Here is a 15,635-nt window from a genome sequence, read left to right on the forward strand (position 1 = left end):
TCACAAACTCCCAGAGTCCACCCAAACCCATGTCCATTGAGTCGGTGATGCCATCCAACCATCTTATCCTCTGTCATCCCCTTCTCCTCCTGCCCTCAATCTTTCTGAGCATCAGGGTCTTTTCAAATGAGTCAGCTCTTCACATCAGGTGGCCAAAGTATTGGAGTTTCAGCTTCAACATCAGTCCTTCCAATGAACACCCAGGGCTGATCTTCTTTAGGATGGACTGGTTGGATCTCCTTACAGTCCAAGGGACTCTCAAGAGTCTTCTCCAACACTACAGTTCAAAAACATCAATTCTTCAGCTCTCAGCTTTCTTTATAGTCCAACTCTCACATCCATACATGACCACTGGAAAAACCATAGCCTTGACTAGACAGACCTTTATTGGCAAAGTAATGTCTCCACTTTTTAATATGCTGTCTAGGTTGGTTATAACTTTCCTTCCAAGGAGTAAGCATCTTTTAATTTCATGGCTGCAGTCACCATCTGCAGTGATTTTGGAGCCCAGAAAAATAAAGTCAGCCACAGTTTCCACTGTTTCCCCATCTACTGTGATGGGACAATAGATGAAGTGATGGGACCGGATGCCATGATCTTAGTTTTCTGAATGTTGAGTTTTAAGCCAATTTTTTCATTCTCCTCTTTCACTTTCATCAATGGGCTCTTTAGTTCTTCTTCAGTTTGTGCCATAAGGGTGGTGTTATCTGCATATCTGAGGTTATCAATATTTCTCCCAGCAAGCTTAGTTAAAAGCAAATTTTTTTACTTGCAAGAGAAAATATTGATGCCGAAGTGACAGTTCTCTTACCCAGCAGTACCGAGACCACCAGAAATAGCAGCTGTTCGTCAGAGCAAGAGAAATTTAAAATCAGAATTTGATCAGAATTTGGACTGTGATGACAACTCTAAGTCTATAGATGAAAGTTCTGCTTCTGAAAGGGTGCCCTGGCTGTTGCAAAGTGACAGCATTCAGATGTGAAGGAGTCTAACAATTGCCCCATTTCTCTCTTTTCCCAAAGTCTATTTTTAGCATGAATTAATACTTGATATGTCAGAAATTCAGACTTGCTTTCTACTAACTTGTATATTTGCCACATTGCCAAATAGGTTTTTTTTTTTTAATTAAACAAGCAAACAAAAAAAATAGAGGTTATATATATATGTTTCTGTATAGTGAAAAGATGACTACACTTGAAAATATTATTAACTTATTTATTGATTGAAGGCTACTTAAAAACACAATCTTGTTAAACCTAAAAAAGAATAAAAGCACATATTTTTCACAAATATTTAAGCAGTTATTTGGATTTATTTATTGTCTCTCCCAATTAGTCAGATTTATGTATTGTCTTTTCCAAGTGGGATTAAACACTCAAAAATAAACAGGAAGCTCAATAGTCAGTCTATGGTAACAGGGACATAAAATTTGCTTTTCATAGTTTTCTAAAAATATTCTATAAAGTCGAATGCACAGTGGATTTTTATAAATTTCAAGTATACATTCTTCAGGTTATCATCTTAAAGGTTGTGTGTAGCCTTATAATTTTAAGAAAGTCTAGTGTAGTGGTTGCAAAATACAACGTAAACTGAAAGAGGTAGGGATGATGATGTAGAAATCAGGGAGTTTCAACTCATATAAACATTCAAGGTGGACTTTTAAAAATTAATGGCACTAGGGAAATAGAGGGCAAATTTGAAGATTCTCTTCTTCCTTTTATTGACTAATCTAATGGTAAGACAAGTCTATGGCCAGGAATAGAAGATGTTCTCTTCAACTGACTATTCCTGTAGAGATTGTATACATATTTTATTTTCTCCTTTAGATTTTGAAGTGCCTTACATGCTTAATTATACTTATTGCATATTTTTTTTTATCATTTCAATAAATATCATTCTCCATTAGTTTTGAGCCTAAGGATACAAGTATAACACATTCTTATTTCACCTAAGTTAAGTGAGAAATCAGTATGGGAGAAAAAAAATAAACAACTCCTAAACATCTATAACAATAATTTTCTAAATTCTTGTTTTTTCACTGTTTAAAAAAAAATAATTACAAATACTTTTGCCTTTTCACTCCTATCATTCACAACTTACATTTACTCAACATCTAGCCCATTGAAAGCTACTGTATATTTATTCTTTGGTACTTCACCTATTTCCTGAAGTGTCTATTGAAGAGTAACAGATACCATCACAATATCCAATAAAGATACATATGTTAAAGTGATTAATTTTTCAATCTCTCTCAATGTAAAATGCATAAAATAAACCAGATTTCTGCAGATATATGAATATTACAGTGGAAATTATAAGTACAAGAATCATCCAGGCACAGGTATTAAAAAGGTATTGGATCACAATATCCAATAAAGATACATATGTTAAAGTGATTAATTTTTCAATCTCTCTCAATGTAAAATGCATAAAATAAACCAGATTTCTGCAGATATATGAATATTACAGTGGAAATTATAAGTACAAGAATCATCCAGGCACAGGTATTTTCTCACTTGAGAAAAGTCTTTTTGTCTCTTATACTAAATTTTTTCTTCTCACAAGATGAGATAATTTACTCAATACAAAAACTAATACATGCTAAATCATCAGGCATGACAAAAGTTGAATTTTATGGTTGATGATAATCAGTTTGGAGAACTGGAGGGTATAACTAAATAGATCTATGACAAGAACTTAGAACAAAGTTCATCTTATTTTCAGATTCAGCAGTTAAGGCAGATGCTTTTTTTTAAAAAGTCACCTAGATTTATTGAAACCTTGTTGTAAATCCTCATTTTTAAGCTATGGAGCCTGAGAATCATTTTGTGAATTGATACACCACCTGGAAGATAAATTACACTGAAAACAAGCTAAGAGAAGTTTGCTTTTGTTTTTCTCCTACACCCTTTCCTTGTTTTCATCATATTTCCATGTGATTCCATGCCTTTTTTCTGTCCTTTGGATTGTTTCTTACAAGATGCTTAGAATAATAGTTTGTAATATTGTAAGTCCCCAGCTCATCATTTCCAAACAAAATTAGCTAGAAACATCAGAATCACATTTATCTTTTCAAATTTAAGACAGTGACTGAAATACTTCATGTGTGCTTGCAAGCAGCTCTGACTCATTTTTTTTTCTTTTTCCTCCATTTATTGTTTACCACTTCTTCACTGTACTCAGATCATTATTCACTCATTGTCTGGCAAGAAATTTCTACTGAGGTAATGTTCACATCACTCATGTTGACTCCACTATTATGGAAATATGAGAATTTCTTGTATCTGAGTTTGGAAGAACAAGTCTTTGCCTGAGTTGTAAACATTTTAGGCACAGTATTGCTAAAAAGAGAAGTATATGTCCCTATTATGTGAGTTCTTCCATGTGTTTTTTTTTTTACTATTTTATATATAGAACTAAAGATGCAATTCCTTGATGCCTGATTCCTCTATTTTCTTACACCCAAGACTGTGTTATAAGTCACTATTACTAGGCCAGAAGACAACTTGAGAAACACACTCATGATTGTACTCAAGATTGTTGATCCTTTTCAACCCTTTTTCACAATTTCTACATCTAGTCTTCTGCACATCCTCCTTTCCAGCAAGTTCCAGCTTTACTAAATATACCTTTCTCATGGGTGAGCAGGAGATAAAGGGTAAATGGCAGCCCTTATTGATTCATGAATTATAGGTATTTTTTCTGAAGGATTAGTCTTTAACCCCAGTGAATCTAGTGGTTTCTATAGGGCTCCTCAACCCATCATGGGGTGGAAAAAAACTAATCAGAAGAATGTTTTGGAAATTGAATTTTAATATCTTTCTTTACTTCAGCTAAATTAATAAACAGGCAAGTCTATTATTGGAAACAAGGCTCCATATATGTAACTATGCTCTGGTGACAAAGCTTGTGACCTTATTTGTGTGAAATTTCTTCAGAACTGGCATTGCTAAATTATAAGCCAGACCACATTTTCTATTACTGAAATATTTCCAGAATCTTTGTGTACAAATAGTAGATGGACATCCAACTTTTTAAATTGGAAGTTCATGGTTCATGTATTGCTGAAGCCTGCCTTGGAGAATTTTGAGCATTACTTTACTAGTGTGTGAGATGAGTGCAATTGTGCAGTAGTTTAAGCATTCTTTAGCATTGCCTTTCTTTGGGATTGGAATGAAAACTAACCTTTTCCAGTCCTGTGGCCACTGCTGAGTTTTCCAAATTTGCTGACATATTGAGTGCAGCACTTTCACAGCATCATCTTTTAGGATTTTAAATAGCTCCACTGGAATTCCATCACATCCACTAGCTTTGCTTGTAGTGATGCTTCCTAAGGGCCACTTGACTTCACATTCCAGGATGTCTGGCTCTAGGTGACCATCCATTAGTTGTACATAAAGCTCTTGGACAGTAGCCTGCCAGGCTCTTCTGTCCATGCAATTTCCCAAGCAAGAATACTGGAGTGGGTTGCCATTTTCTACTCCAGACTCAGGGATCAAACTCAGATCTCTTGCATCAAAGGTGGATTTTTTTACCATCTGAGCAACCAGGGAAGCTCCCTCCCTTGACCACACACACAATAGATGGATGTCCAGCTTTATAAATTATTTTCTATCTTATCATGTAAAAAGAAATTGATTTCTGTAATATTGTAAGTAGTAAAATATAACTGTTAAAAACTATTAAAAGCTATTTTATTATAATATTATAAAACCTATTGCATTAGCCTTTAACTTTTATACTGTTTCTGACAATCACCTTTTAAAAACAACTGAAGACTAGTCTTATTATTCTTCATTTTGCTGATAAGAAAATGTGGAACACAGAGAGGTTAAGTGAGTCACCTCAGATTACACAGAAAGTCAACAGCAGACCTAGAACAGAAACTAATATTACTGAATTCCTAGTGTCCCTTTTAGTTCTACTTAATAGTGCTGCCTTTTATTAAAAAGAACAACCATAGTTATACCATTTATAAGCCTGCTACAATTTAGTCACATTCTAACATATTCAGTATTGTATTTCACATTGACTAGATGATTAAAAGATATTTAAACATGATGTAAATTATTTATCAATGACATTGAAGATGTTGTTTCTTCAAGGCCACAAAACAAACCCCTTAGAAAACAAATAAATGAGTCAAGATCACAAGTGTGAAGATTCTGTGTATGTCAGCAGCACAGACCTCCGGCACTTCAGTGGGGAGGGGAGGTTAGCTGATTTACATAAAAACTTTAATTGTCTTCAAAGCTCAATCTTTCATTAAAGGATTACTGTGTGGTTACTATGATCAAGACATATTCTAGGTGCTAGTAGTAAAGTGAAGTCGTTCAGTCGTATTCGACTCTTTGCGACCCCGTGGACTGTAGCCTACCAGGCTCCTCCGTCCATGGGGTTCTCCAGGCAAGAGTACTGGAGTCGGTTACCATTTCCTTCTCCAGGGGATCTTCCCAACCCAGGGATCGAACCTGGGTCTCCAGCATTGGAGGCAGACGCTTTAACCTCTGAGCCACCAGGGAAGACCAGTACTAAAAACAGAAAACATCACAATATTAATGGAGCCGAGAAAAATAGTCAGCTGCTGTTTCCACTGTTTACCCATCTATTTGCCATGAAGTGATGGGACCGGATGCCATAATCTTAGTTTTCTGAATGTTGAGTTTTAAGTCAACTTTTTCACGCTCCTCTTTCACTTTCATCAAGAAGCTGTTTAGTTCTTCATTTCGTGCCATAAGGATGGTGCCATCTGCATATCTGAGGTTATTGATATTTCTCCCGGCAATCTTGATTCCAGCTTGTGCTTCCTTCAGCCCAGCATTTCTCATGATGTACTCTGCATGTTAAATAAGCAAGTTAAATAAGCAGGGTGACAATATACAGCCTTGATATACTCCTTTTCCTATTTGGAACCAGTCTGTTGTTCCATGTGTTACTTGGTTATAAATAGTATGAACACAAAAAAAGGAAGGAGAGATAAAAATTATTGCAGATCAGAGATTAGAGGACCACAGAAAGCCATATAGAGATGGTATTTCATGGAATTCCTGAAAAACTTGAGACTGGGAGCCATCTGTAAGGCAACTGTGAGAGAAGCATTTGAGAAAAAATGTTGAATATAAAGGTCTTAATATAACAGTGTGTATTATGTGTACAAAGGACATCAAAGAATATTTTTTGGCTAGACTGAGAAGAGCAGGGGGAAATAGTTTCAGATTGGTGATAGAAGACAAGATAATATAGAATCTTGTGTATCATAATAAGGATTTAAGCTTTAATAAATCTCTAAATTAGATGAGAGTAGAAAAGTGTCTTTAGGTTTTAAGAGCTAACCTTAGCCACAATTGTAACTAAACTCCTAGGCACTAAAAGTAGAAGCAGAGCATTTTCTGTTTCTTACTACTCTCAAGACATACATTTCTGTCACTGGATGATTTACTTGGAAATCAAAATTGTGTGCAATGCTAGTACATGTTACTAAATATCAATGGCACCCTAATGGTCAAGTTGCTTGATCTGCAAGGGAGGTACTGGATGGGTTCTGGTACTGTTGGTTGTCGGATCCTGTTGATCAATTGTTAGCAAATGACATTAGAGCTCTAATGAGGAAGTGAAAGATAGGCTAGACCAGCAGAATCAAGCATAAGTTGAGGTAAGAAACAAGCTGAATATTGAATACTGAGAACCATTGAATAGTAGTGACTTTAATGTAGAAAAAAGCTGTCTAGGAGGGAGGCTAGGGATGGGAATTAAAGCGAACAAACAACAGATATTCGGATGGTTCAAGAATACCTTTTGAGTGATGTCTAAATTATATTGATGTCTAAATTACATTATTGATGCCAAACCATTTGGAAGTAACAAAAGGGTTCTTTTCAGATGTTCCCTTGGCATCCTGGTAGGTTAGCTCCGTTCAAAAAATGACTCAGTACTGTATTGAAGAGAGCCCTTAAAAACAAATATTCTTACTCCTATAGTAAGTGACATGGAATGAACAATCATGATCACTAACTGCATAGTAAGTACAAATGACCAAAAATATTTTGAAACTGGGTTTTGTGACCTAAAATATTTCTAGTATCACAGAACATGAACAGAAAAGTGAGTTTTGAGTGCATTTCAAAAACCAGTTTTGCATGAGTTATATTTATTTCATTTTTAGGTTGCTTTTGTTATTGCTTTTCCACTTGTAAGCTCATTTTCAAAAGACTGATTAAAATTCCACAGGCTTATGATCTGAATACTTCCCTTCTCATCAAAGCATAAAAGCTGTGAAGTTATTCTTTTTTTCTCCAGATTTATATCTCAATTATCAATCTCCATTTATTTGATCCTTCTAACTCTGGCTTTTATTTTTTCTGTTTTATTAGCTTTGTTTGGGACTATCCATGATTTTTTAATCACCTTCTCCCTTCTCCCTTTTTTGATGAATATTTCTTTGAAACTTTCTGTGGACAAAGCAAAAATACTTAGTTTTGTTGTAACAAAATTCATCTGGTCTTTGAAAAATATCAATTCCTAGGAACTGTTACTCATGTAAACAACATCTATTATTTTATATTAAAGTTTGCTCAGTTTTTTAATTAGGTAAGTTGACTGTAACCAATCCTAAATATGTCAAATGATTAGAAAAAAAAATTGTCATCTGCCTAATGCTAGGGTTATTGTTTTTGATATTATTGTCATTATGATTTTATAAACAGAAAAGATAACTTCATAAATAAAACAGTGTACAATGATTAACAGATGCAAATAAAATTGCAGAAAATTAATTTAATGAATAAAAGATTATTATCTTAAAATAATGGTTAAAGGTCATATGTTTAGGCCTCAAATGATATAAAATAAAAATAATTAATTGAATCAGAAATTTATTTAGAACCAAAATTAAACTAAGGACAATGATAAGGCATGCAGTGCTAACCACAGAATTAAATAATTTACCTTCTGAGAGTAAAGAGTTCACATTGTTATAGAGGAACAGAAAAAGATAAAAGTGAGTCTTAAACGGATGCATAATATACATTACATAAATTCATAAAACATGTTATCTGAACTAAAGCTTTAGAAAAATACTAAGACCTATATGTTTATATTGTATACCTTATTTATCTGTTTATTAAATTGAGACTTTCCTCCCCAAAACACATTCTTATCAGGTCACCTTAAAGTTGGGTGAAATCAGTTAATGACAAAGAATTACAGAAGGTGCCTGGGTGAAAAATGTATAATAGAAATAGTTGTTAGAAATAAATACATAATATTTCACTATAAGTACTTTTAATATACAAAATATTTTTAAATGACTTTATCAAATACTATATATGTTTCTACCTTTGGTAGAATTACCTAATACACTTCTCTATTAAAATGTGATTAAAAAATACTTCCTCTTAAAATGACCCTAATTTTTTTTACCAATATTTATTTTGGGACAGTTTTTATCCTGACATGTAATATTTATATTCTAGGTTAATAGCAGTGTTTCCTGCAAGATAGTTCTTGATATTCTCCAGTTCCATATACATGTGATAACATTCAGGGCCAACTTCATGAGTGTGCAACCTGTGCAGTCACATAGGGCCCCACACTTAGGGCTCTAAATTTGGTTAATGCTCCTTGAAATTCTTCATAATTTTCCTTTGAATTATGTTTTTTAAGCAAAGTTGATGGGACAAGGGATCATTGTGTGAACATATTAGATGTATGCAATATGTGTACCCCCTGATCCCTACGGTTCCGTATGCACACAGGGTTTACAATGTCCCATGAGCTTACAGCTCCATTGTACCAAAACACTTGGTAGTTTAGAAGCACCCAACTGAGTAACCTCAGATATGGAGATGAGACCACTCTTATGGCAGAAAGTGAAGAGGAACTAGAGAGCCTCTTGATGAAAATGAAAGAGGAAACTGAAAAAGCTGCCTTAAAACTCAACATTCAAAAAACTAGGGTCATGGCATCTCGTCCCATCACTTCATGGCAAATAGATGGGGAAACAATGGAAACAGAACAGATTTTATTTTCTTGTGCTCCAAAATCACTGCAGATGGTGACTGCAGCTACACAATTAAAAAAAAAAAATAAAAACTTTTGTTCTTTGGAAAAAAAGCTATGCCAAACCTAGACAGTGTATTAAAAGCAGAGACATCACTTTGCTGAAAAAGGTCCCTATAGTCAAAGCTATAGATTCTCCACTAGTCATGTATGGATGTAAGAGTTCAGTAAATAAGGCTGAGTACCAAAGAATTGATGCTTTTGAACTGTGGTTTTGGAGAAGACTCGAGAGTCCCTTGGTTGCAAAGAGATCAAACCAGTCAATCCTAAAGGAAATCAACCCAAATATTCATTGTAAGACCTGGTGCTGAAGCTCAAACTCCAAAACTTTGGCCACCTGATGTGAAGAGCTAACTCATTTGAAAAGACCCTGATGCTCAGAAAGATAGAGGGCAGGAGGAGAAGGTGACAATAGAGGATGAGATGGTTGTATTGCATCACCGACTCAATGGACATGAGTTTGAGCAAGCTCCGGGAAATGATGATGGACAGGAAAGCCTGGCTACTGCAGTCCATGTGGTCTCAAAGATTCGGACACTACTGAAAAATTGAACAACAGCTGAGTACAAGGAAAGCATGTGCCTTATTCCATTAAGGCTATTATAACAAAATATTATGGACAGAGGTGGGGAGGGCACCAGGGAAGCCCTGATTAAACAAGAGAAAAAAGTTCTCTAACAGTTCTGCTGGCAATAGTCATGAAATCAGGAAGCCAGCAGTATCAGGTTCTAGAGAGGACTCTCCAACTTACAGATTTTTGCCTTCTAACTATCCTTCTGTAGCAAAAAGACACACAGAGCTTTCACTTTGCCTTTTCTTGTAAAGGTACTAGTCCCATCATGAGAATCACATCTTCATGATACATTTCACTCTGTTCCCCAAAGGCTGCATCTCCAAATACCATCTTGTGTGTGTGTTATGTGTGTGTTAGTTGCTCAGTCATGTCCGACTCTTTGAGACCCCATGGACTGTAGCCTGCCAGGCTCCTTTGTCCGTGGGATTCTCCAGGCAAGAATACTGGAGTGGGTTGCCATTATCTTGTTGGGGATTAAAGCTTACACCAGATACAATATGTTACATATGTGTGTATGCATGCTCAGTTGCTTAGTCATGTCCTACTCTTTGTTACCCAATGGACTGCAGATGGCCAGGCTATCCTGTCCATGGAATTTCCCAGGCAAGAATACTGGAGTGGGTTGCCATTTCCTACTTCAGGGGATCTTCCTGACCCAAGGATTGAACTCGAAATCCCTGTGTCTCCTGCATTGACAGGATAATTCTTTACCACTGAGCCACCTGGGAAGCCCATGTTACATATATAACTGACTAAATGAGGCTGTGGACAGCCCTGATTGTTGTTCTTCCAGTCATTAAGTCATGTCTGACTCTGCAGGCCCATCAACTGCAGCACCCTGGCTCCACTGTTCTTCACTATCTTCCAGAGTTTGCTCAATTCCATATCCATTTCAGTGATGTTATCTAACAATTTCATTCTCTGCTGTCCCCTTCTCCTTTTGCCTTCAATCTTTCCCAGCATCAGAGTCTTGCCCAAAGAGCTGTTTTTTTTTTTTTTTTGCATCAAGTGGCCAAATTATTGGAGCTTCAGCTTTAGCATCAGTCCTTCCATCACTTGAAAGTGTTGATTTCCTTTAGGATTGATAGATTTGATCTCCTTACCATCGAAGGGACTCTTCAAGATCCATCTCCAGCACCACAATTTGAAAGCATCAATTCTTTCAAACTCAGCATTCTTTATGGTAAAACAGAAAGCCCTGATAAGTCCTGCTTTCAAATCAAACCAGCACTCACTTCTTTTGAATGCAAAAAAGTTCATCGTATTCTAAGAAACATGAATGACCAAAGAAGACTATTATGTCTTTTTGACTCATGCTTGGTTCAGTCAGTTCAATTCTTCAGTCATGTCTGACTCTTTGCAACCCATGGGCTGCAGCATGCTGGGCTTCCCTGTCCATCACCAACTCCCAGAGCTTGCTCAGACTAATGTCCATTGAGTGATGCCATCCAACCATCTCATCCTCTGTCATCCCTTTCTTCTCCCGCCTTCATTCTTTCCCAGCATCAGGGTCTTTTCTAACGAGTCAGTTCTTCCCATCAGGTGGCGAAAGTACTGGAGTTTCAGCTTCAGCATCAGCCCTTCCAATGAATATTCAGGACTGACTTCCTTTAGGATTGACTGGTTGGATCTCCTTGCAGTCCAAAGGACTCTCAAGAGTCTTCTCCAACACCACAATTCAAAAACATCAATTCTTTGGCTCTCGGCTTTCTTTATAGTCCAACTCTCACATCCATACATGACTATTGGAAAAAACCATAGCTTTTACTAAATGGACCTTTGTTAGTGAAATAGTGTCTCTGCTTTTTAATATGCTGTCTAGATTAGTCATAGCTTTTCCTCCAAGAAGCAACCATCTTTTAATTTCATGGCTGCAGTCACCATCTGCAGAGATTTTCAAGCACCCCAAAATAAAGTCTGTCACTGTTTCTAATGTTTCCAGTCTATTTGCCATGAAGTGATGGGACCAGATGTCATGATCTTAGTTGAGTTTTAAGTCAACTTTTTCACTCTCCTCTTTCACTTTCATCAAGAGGCTCTTTAGTTCTCCTTCACTTTCTGCCATATGGGCAGTGTCATCTGCATATCTGAGGTTATTGATATTTATCCTGGCAATCTTGACTCCAGCTTGTGCTTCATCCAGTCCAGCATTTCTCATGATGTAGTCTGCATTTAAGTTAAATAAACAGGGTGACAATATACAGCCTTGACGTACTCCTTTCCCAACTTGGAACCAGTATGTTGTTCCATGTTCAGTTCTGTTGTTTCTTGACCTGCATACAAATTTCTCAGGAGGCAGGTCAGATGGCCTGGTATTCCCATCTCTTTAAGTATTTTCCACAGTCTGTTGTGATCCACACAGTCAAAGGGTTTTGCAAAGGCAATAAAGCAGAAGATGTTTTTCTGGAACTCTCTTGCTTTTTCAGTGATCCAGCGGATGTTGGCAATTTCATCTTGGTTCCTCTGCCTTTTCTAAATCCAGCTTGAACATCTGGAAGCTCACAGTTCACGTACTGCTGAAACCTAGCTTGCAGAATTTTGAGCATTACTTTGCTAGCATGTGAGATGAGTGCAAGTGTGCAGTAGTTTGAGCATTCTTTGGCATTGCCTTTCTTTGGGATTAGAATGAAAACTGACCTTTTCCAGTCCTGTGGCCACTGTTGAGTTTTCCAAATTTGCTGACATATTGAGTGCAGCACTTTCACAGCATCATCTTTTAGGATTTGAAATACCTCAACTGGATTTCCATCACATCCACTAGCTTTGTTCATAGTGATGCTTCCTGAGACCCACTTGACTTCCCATTCCAGGATGTCTGGCACTAAGTGGGTGATAACACCATGATGGTTATCTGGGTCATGAAGATCTTTTTGTATAGTTCTTCTGTGTCTTCTTGCCACCTCTTCTTAATATCTTCTGCTTCGGTTAGGTCCATAACATTTTTGCCCTTCATTGTGCCCATCTTTGAATGAAATATTCCCTTGGCATCTCTAATTTTCTTGAAGAGACCTCTAGTCTTTCCCATTTTATTCTTTTCCTCTACTTCTTTTCCTTGATCACTGAGGAAGGCTTTCTTATCTCTCCCTGCCATTCTTTGGAACTCTGGTTTCAAATGCATATCTTTCCTTTTCTCTTTTGCCTCTCGCTTCTCTTCTTTTTTCAGCTATTTGACCCCACAAGAGACTGACCCGGACTTGCCTGTGAGTATCCAGGAGTCTCTGTTGGAGGCCTGGTTTGGCGGTGGCCTGCTGCAGGATCGGGGCACTGAGTGCGGCCCTGCATGCACAGGACCTTTTGAAGGAGGTGGTCATTTTCTTCATTACCTCTACCATAGTTTGGTCTCAGGTCAAACAACAGAAAACTTGATTCAAGATTTACTGAGCCTGGCCCAGTAAAGAAAGCTGAGTGCTGAAGAATTGATGCTTTTGAACTGTGGTGTCGGAGAAGACTCTTGAGAGTCCCTTGGACTGCAAGGAGATCCAACCAGTCCATCCTAAAGGAGATCAGTCCTGAATATTCACTGGAAGGACTGATGTTGAAGCTGAAATTCCAATACTTTGGCCACCTGATGCGAAGAGCTGATTCATTTGAAAAGACCCTGATGTTGGGAACAATTGAAGGCAGGAGAAGAAGGGGACAACAGAGGATGAGATGGTTGGATGGCATCACTGACTCAATGGACATGAGTTTGAGTAAATTCTGGGAGTTGATGATGGGCAGGGAGGCCTGGCATGCTGCAGTCCATGGGGGTCACAAAGAGTCAGACATGACTGAGCAGATGAACTGAACTGAACTGAACTGAGCATGGCCCCACCCATCAGAGCAAGACCCAGTTTCCCCCAGTCAGTCTCTCCCACCAGGAAACTTCAATAAGCCTCTTACTCTTATCTGGCAGAGGGCAGATGGAATGAAAACCACAATCACAGAAAACTAATCAACTTGATCACATGGATCAAAGCTTGTCTAACTCAATGAAACTATGAGCCATGCCATGTAGGGCCACCCAAGACAGATGGGTCATGGTGGAGAGTTCTGACAAAACTGGAGAAGGGAATGACAAACCACCTCAGTGTTCTTGCCTTGAGAACCCCATGAACAGTATGCAAAGGAAAAAATATATGACACTGTCTCATGTTACTTTCCTTCATTAACCAACTTATGTTGAAATTAATAATATAGAAGGAACGAGAGAGGCAGCCCAACCTATACTTCATTTTTTTTTTTTTCAGTCTTTTCCGATTCCTCAGTAAACCAAAGGTTGGTAGAATATGCAGAAATCATGGAATAAAATAGAAAACATTTTGAATTAGTTTTGTGTAACAGTTCTATTGTTCTTATAGGAAATAAGGACTTGGCTTTCAGACTGTTGATTGTATATGATGGATCACTATGCATATATGAGCTTCAAACTGAAGTGTATAATTTCAATGATCCCACATATGCATATGGAGGTACTCAGATATCTGCATTTAGTGGTGCAGGAGTAAAGCTAATGATAGTAGGGTATGAACATAAGTTGATGCTTTAGGGCCAGCTCTGGTTTGAGGTAGTGAAGTCTCCGAGGCAAATAATGGGATAAATACAACCAGTAAAATCTAGATGATTTAATCTTATTCCCTGAGGAATTGGCAAAGTAGATGGTCAAGGAGAAATGTGAGGAGATAATAGCTATATATATATATATATATATATATATATATATATATAATTATCTACCTTAATGAAGCAGCAAGTGTTTTGGAGAGACAGAGATAAACAAAGCAGCAATATGTCCAGTGTTTGAGACAAAATATGTTCATATTATACACTGAAATTGTTAGTGGTGGTCTGGATATATTGGTTTAATCACACAACATTGCTTTGTGACCACTATTCAGGGAAAATATAGTTCTGAGATCAGATGGTTATGTGCATTTTACTCTAGGAACCAGAAGCTATGGTATAAAGAGTGTTTCACTGAGAACATTCAAATACTAGAAATTCCCTCTTTTTCTTAAATTTCAGACAAAATTTCTAAGGGTTAATATTAATACTTATTTATGGTCACAGCAGAGTAGAAAGTGACATTTTATCTGAGTAATGATTCAAATTTGCCACAGTTTCTGATATTTAGAAATTACCATCAGTGATATGAGTAATACCTCTTTTGGATGAAGGAGATGAAGACAAAATGAGGTTAATCTTTGGCAAAGAGAGAAAGTGCCCACTTCCTCCTTGGCTCTGAGGGGGTATAATTCACAAAAGCCGTAAAGATGAAGATAGTACTTACAGTACTTACATACATTAATCATGGAATTTTCAAGTCACTTGAGTTATCACCTAATTCCTTTGATATCAAGGGTTCAATATTCATTAATATGTCTCTTTTCCTGTGAAGAATTTGGTTTCCTTAATAAAGCTGATCTTGCTGCAGATGAGTCTAGCATTACAATAATCATATTTCAATGATCCCAGTCATACTTTGAAGCAAAGTGCTTACTGAAATGAAGAGATTGGAATGGGATTTGACTGCCTCCCTCTTAATACCAACCCTGCTCTGGCCCCCCAGTTCTCATTTGCCTACAGATAGTTTTCTGAAATACTGGAACAAAAGAGAGAGCTGCATCATGACAAGAAGAAATATATGCTGGAAAATTTCCCTTGTAAGTGACAAGTTCCACCCTATTAAAATATGGTCTGTTTTTTAAGAGCAATAAGAATTTTAAAGCAGTTTTTATGTCCTGTACTTAGTGCAATTGCAGGGCCGCTGAATCCAGGCATGCCATACTTTTTTAAAGGACTGACAAAGTGTGGACTGAACAACTGCTTGTCCTTTTTGAGATTATTTAGAAGAAAGGTTGTTTTCAAAATAGGGCAATTTTTCCATGAAACTTTCAGTTGACTCCCTAGAGCTATTGTCTAATTTCACAATACAATTCAGAGGTGGAGAATTTAGGGGTTGTGCTACTTGCTATCTTAGAATGTAAACATTTAGATTTGTCTTATGCTTAAGAATTTGGGCTTT

General features: G+C 37.0%; 1 non-coding gene across 1 annotated transcript; it reads right to left on the minus strand.

The window, feature by feature from the left end:
* Window positions 1–5,450: 5,450 nt before the first annotated feature.
* TRNAW-CCA lies at window positions 5,451–5,522 on the minus strand. The gene has a single exon. It is a non-coding gene; the product is annotated as a tRNA-Trp (tRNA).
* Between the last annotated feature and the right edge of the window lie 10,113 nt (window positions 5,523–15,635).

The sequence above is a fragment of the Cervus elaphus genome, chromosome 15, assembly GCF_910594005.1.
Source record: "Cervus elaphus chromosome 15, mCerEla1.1, whole genome shotgun sequence".
NCBI classification, from domain to species: domain Eukaryota; kingdom Metazoa; phylum Chordata; class Mammalia; order Artiodactyla; family Cervidae; genus Cervus; species Cervus elaphus.